Raw genomic sequence first — 15,553 nt, 5'->3', positions numbered from 1 at the left:
TCAGAATACCATAGACTAGGTGGCTTCTAAAGGATGATTTTATTTCTCCCAGTTCTGGAGGCTGGGAAGTTTGAGATCAAAGCAGCAGCATGATCTGGCTCTGGTGAGGGCCTGCCTTCCCATTCATAGACATCTGTCTTTTTGCAGTATCCCTATATGGTAGCAGCATTGCCCGGTGGACTGGGGAGACCTTGGGCCCTGAGGCCTCCACCCAGCTCATTCCCCCAGGGTGTGGGGGGGGGAGCCTCATTGGAGGCTCTTGGTCTCCTGCAAGAGACTGACCAGACATTCAAGGACCAACCAGGCACAGTGGTTGAGCAGTGTAAGTGAAGAGTTTATTAAAGTGAGAGTATGCTCTTAAATAAATAAATCTTTAAAAAAAAAAGGGGGGGGGGACACCTGGGAGGCTCAGTCAGTTAAGCAGCTGACTCTTGATTTCAGCTCAGCTCATGATCTCAGGGTCCTGGGATTGAGCCCCAAGTCAGGCTCTTCACTTAGTGGGAAGTCTGCTTGTCTCCCTCTCCCTCTGCTTCTCCCCCTGCTCACTCTCTCTCTTTCTCAGATAAATAAATACATCTTTTTAAAAAGGGGGGGTGGCAAAAGTACACTCTCAAAATGTGAGAGCCAGAGAGCTTCAGAGAGAGCTGCGCCAGGGGTTTGGGTCTCTTACAGACAGTTGTTAACTAGGAGGGTGGAGTATTTATTACTTGGGGAAAGGATTTCCCAGGGTTTTGTGCCTTTACTTGGTCAGGGTCTCTGGCCTCCTTTATTTTGGGCTTGTCTGGTTTAATCCAGCTTCCCGTGGCTTTGTTTTTGGAATGCTGCCAAGACAGGTCTCTGGCTTTCCTGATAATGGGCTGTGACTCCCTCTTTGCTGTCCTCCAGGCATCCTGTCAAAGCCTAAGTAACCGCCTGCTCTAACAGTAGGAGTAAAGGAGCTCTCTGAGGTCTCTTTTATAGGGACACTAATCCCCTTTATGAGGGCTTTGCCCTTATGACCTACACGCCTCCACAAAGCCCCGCCTCCAAGTAACGGCATGCTGGCGACAAGGATTTCAACAGATGGATTTTGGGCTCTAGGGACACAAACATTCAGTCCAAAGCAGGGACCATCCTAGAAGCTGGCTACTAAAACTATATGCTTTTAAAAAAAATTCTTATTTCAGATCCTTTAACATAAAATGGGGTAAAGTTATTTCAGGAGATTCTAAGCTACAAAAAAAAGGGGTAGAATTGCCCACTCGTTGAGAGAGCGACCTCTAGAACCAGACTCTGGATTAAGATCCTGGCTCTGCCACTTACTGAGTTAACACTCTTCAATTACTTTTCAATTGTTCAATTTCCTCATCTGTGGAAAGGAGTAATAATAGCGCTCTGTACCATGATCTGTATGGTTGGACTCGAGCATTTTCCACCTTTTAGGAATCTCGGAGAAGACACCCTTGAAGGAGAGTGGGTTTCAGTTAAAAAGTTAGACAGATAGTCTGATGATTTAAGGGGAATTTACATACCATGAAATGAAACCTCTAGAAACTTTAGAAGTAATTGGTATCCTTTATGGGATCTTTACTATAACACTAGCACTCTACTTCTGTTGTCTTAAGACTAAACTCTAAGAAGGGTACAATGATCATCTTTCAGCTTTAAAGATGTAGAGATACGGGGCGCCTGGGTGATTCAGTCGATTAAGTGTCAAACTCTTGATTTCCATGTGGATCATAATCTCTGGGCGGGCGATGGAGTCCTGGGTCGGCTCCGCACTCAGCAGGGAGTCTGCTTGATTCTCTCTCTGCCCCTCCTCCCACTCATGCCCACTCTTGCTGTCTGTCTGTCTCTCTCTCAAAGAAGTAAATTAAAAAAATAAATAAAGAAAGATGTGGAGACATTGAGGCTTTGAGAAATGAAATAATCCAAGATGCCACCACTTTCTGTTTACAAATAGCTGGTAAAGGACACACACTCTACCCTCTCATTGGCTGGTGAATAGAAGGCTGCTTTAGGACCTGCCCGAAGTGCAAGGCTGGTATAGGCAGAAACAGGTCAGCACAGGGAATCCATCAGCAAAAGAAAAGAAAGGATTGTTTCAGGCAAGGTCACCTTCCCTTAGAGGGAAAGGGCGTGGGGGCCTTACCCTGCAGGTCTCTTCCCCAGTGCTGTTCAGGAAAATTCCGGACAGATTGGTCTAAAATTTCACCCGTGGGAGAAGCTGTGTAGGTATTAAGTCTCAGTGAGACTTAACATAAGTGAATCTATTTTTTTTTAAAGATTTTTATTTATTTGTTTGACAGAGAGAGATCACAAGTAGGCACAGAGGCAGGCAGAGAGAGAGAGAGGAGGAAGAAGGCTCCCCGCTGAGCAGAGAGCCCGATGTGGGGGGGGCCTCTATCCCAGGACCCTGAGACCATGACCTGAGCCGAAGACAGAGGCTTAACCCACTGAGCCACCCAGGCACCCAAGTGAATCCATTTTGAGTCTGTTTCTTTTTCTTTTTTTTTTTTTTTAAAGATTTTATTTATTTCTTTGACAGAGACAGATTACAAGTAGGCAGAGAGGTAGGCAGAGGCGGTGGGGGGGGGGGGAAGCAGGCTCCCCGCCGAGCAGAGAGCCCGATGCGGGGCCCGATCCCAGCACCCTGAGATCATGACCCGAGCCAAAGGCAGAGGCTTTAACCCACTGAGCCACCCAGGTGCCCCGAGTCTGTTTCTTTTTAACAAAGTCAATGAGTAGGTGAGGCTACCCTTTGCATTTATACCCACGGCCAAGGATAATAGTGTGTGGCATGGTCACAGCCACCAGCTGGTGCAGATTGTAGCCCCACGTGCAGTCAGGTCCAGTCCACAGTTTTCGGGCGGACACCAAGGGGTTAGGTCTTTCTGCCTCCTTCCCCATGGAGGGAGATCAAGGGGTACCTCCTCCGGTGGGGCAAGGAGAAGAGGACCACGAGAAGGGGCACAATTAGTTTGGGAATGTTTTAACAGATTTGTTGACTTTAAAAAGTAAGAGTGTTATTTTTATCACTGCTTTGTCCCTTTATTTTTTTTTTTTTTAAAGATTTTATTTGTCTGAGAGAAAGAGAGAGAGAGAGAGCACAAGCAGGGGGAGCAGTAGACTCCCCATTTAGCAAGAAGCCCAATGTGGGACTCCATCCCAGAATCCTGGGATCATGACTGGAGCTGAAGGCAGATGCTTAACTGACTGAACCATCCAGGCACCCCGGGTCTGTCCCTTTACATAAGTCGAACCCTGTTGTTTTCAGCGGGCAACTCGCAAAATTGCATTGGCTCCTCATGGAGCATGACAGCGTGAGCAGAATAAGGCTTGGTGTCATCTACTTCTAAGCTGGTCACCTCTAAGGGTCCAGGTTTCCAGTACCTTTTGGTATCTTCCAGGTTTCTACCAGTGTGCTAGGCAGACACACCCACCAGTTGACCTATAGAAGCCAAGATGTGCACTTTGGTTCATTTATTCAACAAACATTTAATGAAGATACAAACAGAATGATCTCTCCTTTTCTCTAACATGAGAATGCAGGCCAGAACACCATTTTTGCTTTTTCACTGTTTTGAAAGTTCCTAAAGGATGCTTTGTGGGCTCTTACTGAATGTAGCTAATATGAGAATTAGTGACCTTCAGCTTTACTCTTCCATCAAAGTTCAAGGTGTGTGCTTGTCTTAAACTATTACAGTAGCATTATTAACAGCTCCTCGAGGCTTGGTGCCCTTTGAAAATTTAATAAATTGCCTGAAGGGCTCTGATTGGAGATCATTAATGATAAAATACCAGCCCCATGCTATATGTTCCAAATCTCCCAGCGTTCTTAAAATTCCTTTTTAATTAATTAGTACCTTTAATTTACTATTCTTGGGCCAATTTTATTCAAACCCAACCTTAGGAATGAACTGCATTCCTACTGTGACTAAAGGTAAAGTTATTTGCGGTCAGGTCCTACTCCCTGGAACCTGTCAGTATTACTTTACATGAAAAAAGGGGACTTTACAGGTGAGATTAGGAATTTTGAGATGGGGAGGTTTTCTGGGATTGTCCTGGTGACCCCTAAGTGCAATCACAAGTGTCCTTATAAGAGAGAGGCAGGGAGGGGTGTGTGGCTGGCTCAGTTGGTAGAGCATGGGACTCTTGATCTCAGGGTCGTGATTCAAGCCCCATGTTGGACATGGAGCCCACGAGACAGAGAGGGAGCACGCGTGCTTTGACATAAGCAGAAGAGAAGACTGTGCTAGAAGAAGTATAACCCAACCAAACAAGAGGTCATCTGCCGAGGACATGGCAAGCCAGTGAAAAATCTGACCCCGAGCCCTTGCATCGATGCAAGCAGGGCTGTGTGTGCTGGTGTGGCACCGCCCAGAAGGGGGAACTGCTGCTCAGAGTCCTGAATTCCCAGGTGGCTTATGAGCAATGGTTTTCAAAGGGTGGAACTTCAGACTTAGGGAATCAGGTCGTGGATCATGCTGATTAATCATGATCATGCTGATTAATTAGGAATTTGACCGGCTGTAATAATTCCTTTCTTGATCTTCTGGTCCCCTCTGCTGACTCCCTGTCTGGTTTCAGTGTGACTGCAGCAAGGCGGTCGTCCCGCATCAGGGGCCTGACTCTGCCAGACATTTGCCGCAGACTGTGTGCAGTGTCTGCTCCAGACCATGCAGGCGAAGGTTCTACGTCCTGTGACTGTTATTGAACTGCAAGCTGTTATTTTTTTCTTGTAAGCACAGCACATTGTGTCTGTTATCTTGGGCAGATCAGCAGCCCACAGGCTTTTTGGGAGGCAACTCTATGTTATTTCTTGAGGCTGTTTTACAGGTTCCTTTCTCAGTAACTCAGGGCTCTGTGACTCTGGTCAGAGGCAGCCCGGAGCCCTATGTCCTTAGGGCGGTGTCTGCGGGGGGGGTGGCATCTCCAGTTTCAGAAGCAAGGGACCTTCTCCCCTCCTGCGGGTGGAGCGTGGCCTTGATTTCAACACAAACTGATTTTGAATTTTGGCCTCCAAAACTGTGAAAGGATCAATTTCATTTTTGTTTTTTTTTAAAGATTTTATTTATTTATTTGATAGAAAGAGAGAGGGAGAGAGAGATTGAGGGAGAGAACAAGCATGGCAAGAGCAGAGGGAGAGGGAGAAGTAGGTTCCCTGCTGAGCAAGGAGCTTGATGTAGGGCTCAGTCCCAGGACACTGGGGTCATATCCTGAGCCAAAGGCAGATGCTTAACTGACTCAGCCACCCAGACATCCCTAATTTTCTGGGGTTTTTTTTGTTTTTTTTTTTAAGATTTTATTTATTTGACAGAGAGAGATCACAAGTAGGCAGAGAGGAAGGCAGAGAGAGAGAGAGAGGAGGAAGCAGGCTCCCTGCCGAGCAGAGAGCCCGATGCGGGACTCGATCCCAGAACCCTGAGACCATGACCTGAGCCGAAGGCAGAGGCTTAACCCACTGAGCCACCCAGGTGCCCCATCTGTTGGTTTTTTTTTAAGGCACCACGTTTGTGGTCACTTGTTACAGCCCCCGCAGGAAGATAATACAGTGTTATTCCTGGCCCCTTGAAGCATATGCGAGAATCCCTGAGAACAAATACCGGAGAGCCTTTTTTGTCTAGGTTGCATTTTATTTATTTAATTATTTATTACTATTATTATTTTAGTGTGTATCTGAATAAGACGAGAATCTTCACATGCTTTGTTAGGAAAATATCACCTTCACTTTATAAAAACTTTATCAAAGGAAAAAGATATCTCAGCTTAAGTTTCTTTCTTTCTTTCATTTTCTTTTTTTTCTTTTGGCTTCAGGAGTAGAATTCAGTGATTTATCACTTACACTTACAACACTCAGGGCTCCTCGTAACAAGTGCCCTCCCTAATCCCCATCACCCATCGAGCCCATCCCTACCCACCTCCCTCCGTCAACCCTGTTTGTTCTCATTAAGAGTCTCTTATGGTTTGCCTCCTCCTTTCTCCTTTTTTCCCCTTCCCACATGTTCATGTATTTTGTTTCCTAAATTCTGCATATGAGTGAGATCATATGGTATTTGTCTTTCTCTGACTGACTTATTTCGCTTAGCATAATACACCCTAGCTCCATCCATGTAATTGCAAATGGTAAGATTTCATATATATTTTTTTTGATGGCTGAGTAACATGCCAGTGTGTGTGGCATATATATATATATTTAGTTACTATAAATGTACCACATCTTCTTTATCTATTCATCAGTTGATGGACACTTGGGCTCTTTCCATAGTTTGGCTATTGTTGATAATATCTGGGTTACATATTAATTACCTGTGTTCAGGCTTCTAAAAATATGTAGCTCATAATATAATAGACACCCTGGAACATACCACTTAGCCTAAAAAATGAAATGCTTCAAATATATTTCAGTCATCCCAGTCACCCTTCCCATCCTGTTTTCCTCTCTCTACCTCTGAGGTAAGCTACCTCTGAGGTAAGCCTTCCTTCGTTTTTTCTTTTTTAAAAGATCTAATTCATTTATTAAAGAGAGAGAGCACAAGTAGAGGTAAGGGCAGAGGGAGAAGGAGACTCCTTGCCAAGCAGGGAGCCTGATATGGGGCTTGGTCCCAGGACGCTGGGATCATGACCTGAGCTGAATGCAGACGCATCCAGGCACCCTCTGAATGTAGTTTTCATTGCTCCAATACAGAACTTTAAGTTTCTACTACATAGTATCCCTAAGACATATCTTATCTACTACATTGTATCTCTAAGACATTATTTTACAACTTGGTAAAAGTGCATATGACCTTTTGCAGTTTGCCTTTTTTCCATAAGTATCTGAACGTTTCACTGAGTGCTTTCTACATGCAAATCACTGTGCTGGGCAGTGTGGATGATACAAGACCAATCAGACAGGACAATGTTGCACTGACATGAGCCTGTTAGAAGAGTTACAAGTGTCATCCCTTACGGGTATTTTCCCATTGTTTTAAAGGAAGCTTCCTGTTCAGTATCAACCATCTAATACCTAATCGGCAACAGGAATGATGATTTTTCAGTAATCTCTTAACACCCATAAATCGGTCAGAGTCCTGTGCCTTTGCAAGACTTTCAAAGTAAATATGGTATTTCTCAAAATTAAGAATTATTGGGGCACCTGGGTGACCCAGTGTGTTAAGGCCTCTGCCTTTGGCTCTGCTCAGCGGGGATCCTGCTTCCTCCTCTCTCTCTGCCTGCCTCTCTGCCTACTTGTGATCTGTCAAATAAATAAATAAAATCTTAAAAAAAATAAAAAATAAAAATTAACAATCATTTAGAAATCAGGTTTATGACTTCAACACAAACAAAACTACAAAACCAATACACTTCAATCAATCCATTACCTTTTATGTGACAGTGGATGTTTTGGCAGACTCGAATCTCTGCTGACAGCGTGAAGATGATGCTCTTAACAACAGTGTGCATTTCTCTGGGCTCGCTCGCCTCTCCCATCAGTTTTCTTCATTCAAACGGAGCTGTGTTCCAAGCAGCTGAAAGACTCCATATGTCTAACTCATTAACCAGTGCTTTCTAGCTTAGCTCAACTAATGATAGCTTCTTTGAGACCTCAACAGAGCCCTGACCCTGGGGAAACAAGGAGCCAGGTGGTCCCAGAAGATCAGGCTTGACCACACTAGGGAATGGCCTTCCTCAATGCCAGCAAATCTGCAAGAGATCATGTTGAGAATGCTTCCCCTGCATGTCGACCCTACCCACTTCCTCCTGCCTCCCCCTTAAGAACGCTTGCTTGGTCCGAGACTTTGGGAAAGGGTCTTTGGCCACTAGTCCACCATCTTCTCAGGTTGCCAGCTTCCTGAATAAAGCAAACTTTCCTTTCCAATCAGCACTTGTCCCTTGAGTACTGGCTTTCAAGCTGTGAGCAGCCAAACATGGGTTTTGGTAACAAAAGGACATGAACTCTTCCCCTCTGTAGCGTGATGTAAGGTCATTTGACTTTCATTGAGTCCAGGCCTACCCTCAGACCCAGGCTGGAGGGGCTTCTGCCCCCATGTCTTAGAGGATTCTGTGTAACACACACGTGTACACACAACATGCACACATCTATTCAAGAGCAGATGGAAACCTCTGTGCCTTGAGATCTGGCGGTCAGCAACTGGCTGGTCACAGCCTAGAACTTCGGACATCTGCTGCTATGGCTAACACTATTCAGGCCTCATGGAAACACTTCGTATCTCTTGCCCTATTTTTTTTTAAATGAAGTTTTAAAAATTTATTTAAGGAATCTCTACACCCAATGTGGGGCTCAAACTCACCACCCCGAGATCAAGAGCCACATGCTTCTCCAACTGTGCCAGCTGGGTGCCCCCTGCCTGATGCTCTTGAATCAAAAGGTGGCTGAGGCAGAAAGTTGTGAAGAGTTATGGGTTATGCCCTTTCAGGTCTGAGTTGGGATAAACCCAGTCTTCTTGTGTGGTTCCTGTGCTCTCACACGGCCACCACTGTCACAGCACTTCCGACACCTAGTGGGAGCGTGTGTCTCCCACACCACGCAGCTCCCACACCAGCAGGGTGTCTGCAATGTAACCAATTCTGATACCGTCTTCTTGGAGATAATATAGAGAATACAGATCCCACAGGTAAAGGGCTCCGTCCCACGGGACTGCTCTCCCTCCCCTCTGCTTCAGAGGCCAGTCGCAAGGAGAAGGTCCTCAGCTTACCCACAACGTCTGTCCAACTTGCCTACAAATTGGAGGCTCCTCCCCCTTGAGTTTGATTATTCCGTAGTACAGCTCACAGAGGTCAGGGAAACCCTTACTTTCGCTTACTGGTTTATTAAAGGATAGGATAAAGGATACAGATGAACAACTAGATGAGGAGATACATACCGTGAACTCCGGGGAGGGTCCCAAGCTCAGGAGCTTCTTTCCCATGGAGCAGGGTTGGGTCACCCTCCTACTATGTAGATGTGTTCACCAACCTGGAAGTTTTCCAAACCCTGTACAATTGGCAAATTTTATGGCGGCTTCCTCCCTGAAGCAGATCGATCATTAACTCCATTTCCAGGCCCTCTCCTTTCTCGGAAGAAAATTCCAAGCTCCCTGCCCCCTTTCCTAGAGCCATCGGAGCCCACCCAGTCATCTCATTAGAACAAAAGACACTCCTGTCACCTAGGAAATTCCAAGGGGGTTAGGAGCTTGTATTGAGAGCCAGGGTCAAAGACCACATTTTAGAACAGAGTTGCCCTTGTGTGCTTATCATTTAGGAATTTACAAGGGTTTCAGGAGCTCTGTGCCAAGAATGAGGTGGAAGAGGGGGCCGAGACCAACGTATATTTTTTTCTGTTATCTCTCAAGGCCAGAAATGCAGGGACTTGAGAGATAAAATGCAGCATTTTAGTGCAGGGACTAAAATGATCAGCAGAAGTACTTAGATAAGACAAACACCTAACTCCAAATACTGTGTCTCAGATCAGATGTGAATTCTATAAATTCTTGCATAACCAACACTGATTTGTCTTTGGTGCTGAATTTTGCATTTTCTTGCTTTTCTTTTGGCTCTTATTTGTGATTCTGGAGTTGCTCATGAATTAACTGTAGTGTTCACAACAGCGATACTGGTGGCTGAAGAACATTTACGCAATATTAAACAATTGCTATTCATTTTATGTTTGTGTATATGTCAGTTTACATATGTTGAGTGAAGCATAATACTCATTTACTGTATGACTCTAGAGATTGCTTTAAGAGATGGCAAACATTTCAATATGAGTGGTAATTGTGACAAGATTAAAATTATTCTAATATTCTGTGATAATTTATCATGCACCCCCATTTCAATGTTTTAATGATATGTAAAATTTGTGATTCATTTCTGTATCTAAATATTTTAAGAATTTAGGGGCGCCTGGGTGGTCAGTGGGTTGAGCCTCTGCCTTTGGCTCAGGTCATGATCCCAGTGTTCTGGGATCGAGCCCCACATCGGGCTCTCTGGTCAGCGGAGAGCCTGCTTCCCCCTCTCTCTCTGCCTGCCTCTCTGCCTACTTGTGATCTCCATCAGATAAATAAATAAAATCTTAAAAAAAAAAAAAAGAATTGGCAATTTCAGTTGTCTCCTTGCCAGAGAGTATATTTCCTCCACACTGAAATTAAGAAAAAACAAAAAACAAAACAAAACGAAGAACTACAATCACTAGAGAAAATTTAGTTTGTCTAATTCGACATCAACTGTTGTTAAATTAATTAAACAAGAAGGCCATTAGACTGGGGTAGCTCTAATGTGATTTAAGCCTGTGCATGCTTCAGGGTAATGAAATTGAAACCTCAGGACAACCAATCACAAAGAACCGTCTAAACTTTAAACTATAGCCAGTCAATAATTTCCCTGCTTGGCTTCTGTCTTTCCTTTTTAAAAGTTTCTCCTCAGCTCCTGTTGGTGGAGTCACAGTTTGGCTCTGTTCCCAATTTGAAGTTTTTGCTCAAACTCTTCAATTTTTAAGCATGTCTGGGTTTATCTATTAACCCTGTTGATGGTACACAATTCATGTAAAAAATCTTATTTATCTTGGGGCGCCTGGGTGGCTCAGTGGGTTAAAGCCTCTGCCTTCGGCTCAGGTCATGCATGCAGGGTCCTGGGATCGAGCCCCACATCAGGCTCTCTGCTCCATGGGAAGTCTGCTTCCTCCTCTCTCTCTGTTTTGCCTCTCTGACTACTTGTGATCTCTCTCTCTGTCAAATAAATAAATAAAATCTTAAAAAAAAATCTTATTTATCTCATAATATAAATAATTATTTTGCTGCTATGAAGGCAAGGATAAGTTTATGAGCTATGTGTGTGTATCTATTTTATTGCTCATATCAAATATCCACAGACTACCCAGACGTGAAAATTACTAAAGTTAGTTTTCTTTGATATTTAGCCAACCTTCAGTCATTTCAAAGCCATAGATTTATACGCATTTATTAGCTTGGTTTATAGCTTATAAATATTTAGACACATGGGGCCTGCATCTGTGCCGTGGCCCTGGGCCTCCCAAATGCTCAGATGTGCCTGACCAGGCACAAATTTGCATGTGTTACATTTGTCACTGACATAAGGAAATTAAAGTTGAAATATCTGGTAGTTTCTCAATCTTAAGTATCAATGTGGGAACTGATATCTATTTCATTACTCAGCTAAACAATGGTCACCCAGACAATTCAGAATACACTCTTATATTTTATACATATATAGTATTCAGGATATTAAAAAAAAAACTTTTAAGATCATCAAAATGAGATGCTGAGAACATACCAGTTCTGGTTAAATTTGACATTATATGTACAATTAGTAGCAAAGAGATACATATGTCTGAAGTGTTAAAAGAAATTCTAGGGGCGCCTGGGTTGCTCAGTCAGTTGAGCATCTGCCTTTAGGTCAGGTCATGATCCTGGGGTCCTGGGATCGAGTCCTGCATTGGGCTCCCTGCTCAGCAGGAAGCCTGCTTCTCTCTCTCCCACTTCCCCTGCTTGTGTTTTCGCGGTCTCTCTTTCTCTGTCAAATAAATAATCTTAAAAAAAATTCTAATAAGTAAAATCAAAATTTTCTCTAAAATTGGAAATGCCTCTGTAGAGTACATCAGATTATACAATATGGATTCAGTCTTGCTGGTTAACACATGTCCCAAGATGCATCTGGTAAAAGTGAGGATAGAACAGAGTACGTCATGAAGTGGAGGAGAGGGGTGGGGCCTAGCTATAAGGTGGAGGTCTGGGGCTGTGCCTGAATTTATCTTTGTTGCTGCTGTGTAGCATAAAAATATAATTTGAAATAGAAAGTGATACCAGGTTGGAGGGACCTGGGTGGCTCAGTCAGTTAAGCATCCGACTCTTGATCTCTGCTCAGGTCTTGATCTAAAGGTCGTGAGCTCAAGCTCCATTTTGGGCTTCATGCTGGGCATGCAGCTTACTTTAAAAAAAAAAAAAAAAGTGATACCTGCAGCACCTGGCGGGCTGAGTCGGTAGAGCATGTGATTCTTGATCTTGGGGTTGTAAGTTTGAGCCCCATGGTGGGTGTGGAGATTACTTAAAATAAAAATAAAAAAAAAAGTGATACCTGTCATAAGAGATTTTTTTTTAAGTGCTGTTAATTGGGATATAATGGAGATATCTTAAAATTCTTGTAGTTATATAACTTTACGAGTAGAGAAAGGTTAAGTAAAAGGTTGACTTATACAGAGAATATTGCTTAGCCTTGGAAAAGAAGTAGAAAGTATTGTAAATATGTTTAACTCAGATATTTCATGCTTTGATTTAAAAATTGCTCCTTATTAGAATTTTTAAATTGCAAAGGAAATAAATGCTTTTTGTAATTTGTAAAGGGAAACAATATGAAGTTCTAGAAAGAAAATGTGAATCTGGTCTACTCTTGCCCTGCTGCACCCTCACCGCAAGATAAAAACCTTAACCGTCTGGTGCATATCCTCTCATATTTTTTTGTTATTCTCATATAAACCTATACACACATACATTCATATATGTATATATACATAACATTCATATACAGTGATCCCACTATCCATGTTATTTTACCACTTACTTTTTAAAATTTAATGTATCATAGACCTTTTTTAAAAGATTTTATTTGAGAGAGGAAGCATGAGAGCTTCTGGAGAGGGAGAGGAGTAGAGGGAGAAGCAGACTGTCCACCTAGCAGGGATCCGACTGCGGGACTCGATCCAGGACCCTGGGATTGTGACCTGAGCCAAAGGCAGAGGCTTACTCACTGAGCGACCCAGGAGCCCCTATCATAGACCTTCTGATACATAAAACTTTAATTTTTTATTACTACATAATATAGTGTGATTGTACTGTAATTTGTTCAGCCTTTCCCCTACTGATGTATATGTAGGTTGCTTCCACTCTTTGTGTCTCAGCAAACAGTGCTGCAGTAAATATCTTTGCACATAATATCCTTAGGGACTAGTGCTTTTATTTTGGTAGCGAAACTGGTTGTGCCGAAACTGAGGGCACCTGATTGGCTCCCTGTACCCTTAATAGCAGTGGACACAGAGGCAGATTTCACACGGAGCTTGTTTCAGGGCTCTCTGCTTCATCAGGTGCCCCTACACTGCTACACACCCCCCCACCCCAGGCCTTGAGAGAAGCTTAACAATGTGCTCACAGGGGTCTGTATTTTTGTGATACTTGAAAAAATAGGTTCCTTTATCCACAACCATTTAAGACAACTGTGCCCTTTCACTCCAAGTTTCTCTCCCTTCACACTTTCCCTTGGGTTGTATGACCTTGGAGTGGCTTGTAGAAAATTCTTCTCCTCATCCAAGTTATAGAATTCTAAGCAAGTGTTTCTCTTCCACCAGGGATACCCTCAGTATAAACTCACCTGGGACTCACCTGAAACACAGTCATTCCTGTCTGTAGGTTAAAACTCTGTAACAGCACTACAAACAGCAGGTGTGTTTGGTGGTAAGCCATGTATTTTACGCCTGCCAGTGTATCAGGTTGGATCTTAGCATATTATCAACAATGAATTTGGGGTTGAAGAAACTTTTCTAAATTATTCAGTAATAAAAATGCAAATTTCAAACAGCCCTGCTAGAGGAAAGGCTTCAATATCTTTCTGTTCTTTCTGTAGAAAACAGTGCTATAAAATAGTTGTCTTACAAAAAAGTGCTTAAGAATTATGCATCCAAAGACTATGAAAAATAGTATTGTAGGGGTGCCTGGATGGCTTAGCCAGTTAGCTTCCATTCTTGACTTTGGCTCAGGTCATGACCTCGGGATCATGACCCGAGCCAAAGGCAGTTGTCCAACCAACTGAGCCACCCAGGCATCCCTAACTATCTACATTCATTTGTCCATTAAAAAAAATTTTTTTTAAGTACTCCAGGGGCACCTGGGTGGCTCACTCAGTCAGTTGAGCATCTGACTCTTGATTTCAGCTCAGGTCATGATCTCAGAGTCCTGAGAGTGAGCCCCACCTCCACCTTCGGCTCTGTGCTGATCATGGAGCCTGTTTAAGATTATCAATCCCTGTCTCCCTCTACCCTTCCCTTCCCCCACCCTTTCCCCCCAAAAAAGTAAGCTCTATGTCCAATGTAAGGCTTGAACTCATGACCCCCAATATTAAGAGTCACACACACTACAGACTGAGCCAGCTAGGCATCCCTCTTTTGTCCATTTTTTTAATTGTTTCTTATTAATTTCTAGGGGCTGCATTCAAGGATATTTGTTACAGATCATTTTCTCTAGATTACCCTTTGTCTTTTTTTGGTAACAGCTTTAGAGAAATCTAATTCATATACTATACAACTCACCCATTGATTGATTAATATTCTCTTTTTTCAGCTTTACTGAGGTATAAGTGACAAAAATTGTGTATATTTAAGGGGTGCCTGGGTGGCTCAGTCAGTTGAGTGCCTGACTCTTGGTTTGGGCTTGGATCATGATCGATTGCACTGGGCTCTGCACACAGCAGGGTGTCTGCTCAGGGTTCTCTCCCTCTGCCCCTCCCCTGACTCTCATGTGTGTGTGCTCTCTAAAATAAGTAAATAAATCTAAGAAAATTTGCATATACTTAAGGTGTACAATGTGATATTTTGATATCTGCATACATTGTGATTATCACCGTCAAGCTAATTAACATATCCATGACTTCACCCATTTGAAGTATACAATTCAGTGGTTCTTTCCATGTCCACAGGGGTGTGCAACCAGCTCCAAAATCAATTTTAAAACATTTAACCACCCCCAAAAGAAATCCTATATTCTTTACCAACCCCTCTCCATCACAATTTATCTTTTGACATACAGTATTTTTAGTATCAAATTTTCTTAATTTTCTTATAGTCAAATATGCACAAGTTTCCAGTTTCCTGTCTGGCTTAAGGTCTCTACTCTCTCTAAGGTTCTTAAACATTCTGCTGTTTTATTTTATTTTTTACTATTTTATTTTTACATTTATGTCTTCACTTCATCTGGAATGTATTCTCAGTCTTTTCCTTGTCTTGTTGACTGATTTTTGGGAAGGGATTAGTGTATCTAATGGGAGAGAAGTTTCTCTTTCAACAGGCTTGGAGGGAAGATAAACCCTTGAGGGCCAGGAACAAAGAGCACGAGCACAGACGAAGAACATTCCCAAGAGGTGAAGTCTTGATCTTCCCGTGTGTGGTTGCTTAGGGGAGAGCATGGCTCTCGTGTGATGGACCACGTAAATTTGTCTTTCAAATAAAGAGTTGAAAATGGGGTCCTAACCTCAAAGGTCAGAAAGGAGCCAAATTGCACTTAGCAGTGTGTTTCCAGAGAGTACAGGATTGGGTGGCAGGGGGTAGTGGAGTGGGGGTGGTGGGTAAGAAGGAGTAACCAGGGTGAAGAAACCTGACAAACACTACTTGGGCCAGGTCATCAAGGTTAACATCATGGTGACAAATCATGTTGATAGTGTGTACCTTTGGTATGTTATGATGAGATCAGGACTTTACTTTTGTGGTCTTCCTCCCCAAAACCAATCATCCCAGTCTAACCACGAGAAAAACAACAGACAAACCCAAATTGAGGGGCATTCTATAAAATGCCTGGTTGATATTTTTCAAAACCAG

At 43.1% G+C, this 15,553-nt stretch overlaps 1 long non-coding RNA gene across 1 annotated transcript; it reads left to right on the top strand.

Moving 5' to 3' along the window:
- Window positions 1–10,523: 10,523 nt before the first annotated feature.
- Window positions 10,524–11,906, top strand: LOC116571130. The gene is made up of 3 exons (XR_004277728.1): window positions 10,524–10,542; window positions 11,254–11,258; window positions 11,812–11,906. It is a non-coding gene; the product is annotated as an uncharacterized LOC116571130 (long non-coding RNA).
- The last annotated feature ends 3,647 nt before the right edge of the window (window positions 11,907–15,553 follow it).

The sequence above is a fragment of the Mustela erminea genome, chromosome 12, assembly GCF_009829155.1.
Source record: "Mustela erminea isolate mMusErm1 chromosome 12, mMusErm1.Pri, whole genome shotgun sequence".
NCBI classification, from domain to species: domain Eukaryota; kingdom Metazoa; phylum Chordata; class Mammalia; order Carnivora; family Mustelidae; genus Mustela; species Mustela erminea.
This window is presented reverse-complemented; position numbering and strand designations above follow the sequence as displayed.